Source organism: Nestor notabilis, unplaced genomic scaffold, assembly GCF_000696875.1.
Source record: "Nestor notabilis isolate BGI_N333 unplaced genomic scaffold, ASM69687v1 scaffold13601, whole genome shotgun sequence".
Classification (NCBI taxonomy): domain Eukaryota; kingdom Metazoa; phylum Chordata; class Aves; order Psittaciformes; family Psittacidae; genus Nestor; species Nestor notabilis.
In genome coordinates this window covers 2,339-3,247 of record NW_009913427.1, presented here as the reverse complement: position 1 = coordinate 3,247, position 909 = coordinate 2,339, and positions in this window count along the sequence as shown.

Sequence of the window (909 nt, the reverse complement as noted above, 5' to 3'; positions counted from 1 at the left end):
CTGAAAAAAGGAAAAGACAAGATAATTAGTCAAAAATTCAGACAAGCCCAGCTTCTACATTTACTGAATACACTGTAAAATATTTACCTTTGGAATACAATCTGAATGTTATGATTACATGAATTAAGATAACTCGTACAGTAAAAGGTTGAAAAAAATTAAACTAAACTTTTAAAACATATTAATGAACAAGTCATCGCTTTGACTAGCTTAACACAAATAGCGTGGTCTGTTGGACAACCTTAGTAGAAAACAGGATACTGGAATTAGCCTTTTCAATCAGTAAATAAAAACTATCAGCTGGATGCTGTTGCTTTTAGGCATTCCAAATTCCACTTTCACTTTATGTTCCAGCAGAGACTAGCAGTATCAAGCTAATAAAAGTAGGTACCTTTAGAACAATTACCAGTCAAAAAAACCCAACCCAAAACCCAACAAAACAAACACAACCAAAACCCCCTCAAATTTCCAGACCTCCCCAAGAAAGCACTACACAAAAAGACCCACCAAAAAACCCCAACAACATTTACATGCAACTTCCCTCACGTCACTTTTGTAAGCAAAATTGGGAGATAAAGCTCTCAACTGTGTCTTCTCTGCAGCCTGACTGGAGCAGCATTTTGTAACAGAGAGCACATTTTCTCATGTCAACTGTATACACCCATGGAGTCTGAAAGTGTCCCCAAGGTGAGTGATTACAGTCAGTGTTGGCAAAGCAGCACACCACCAGCTTGCCCCTCCTCTCTACTTCCATTACATTTCTGTGGCCAGATTCTAAACTTCTGCCTTCCTCAATAAGGGAGATTTAGGGAGCATTTTATATTCCTTACATTCCATATTGACCTGTACAATACAGAATCAGTCCCTCTTGGGCCCATCTTGTTCATATTGCAAAAATTGGGTGGTTTT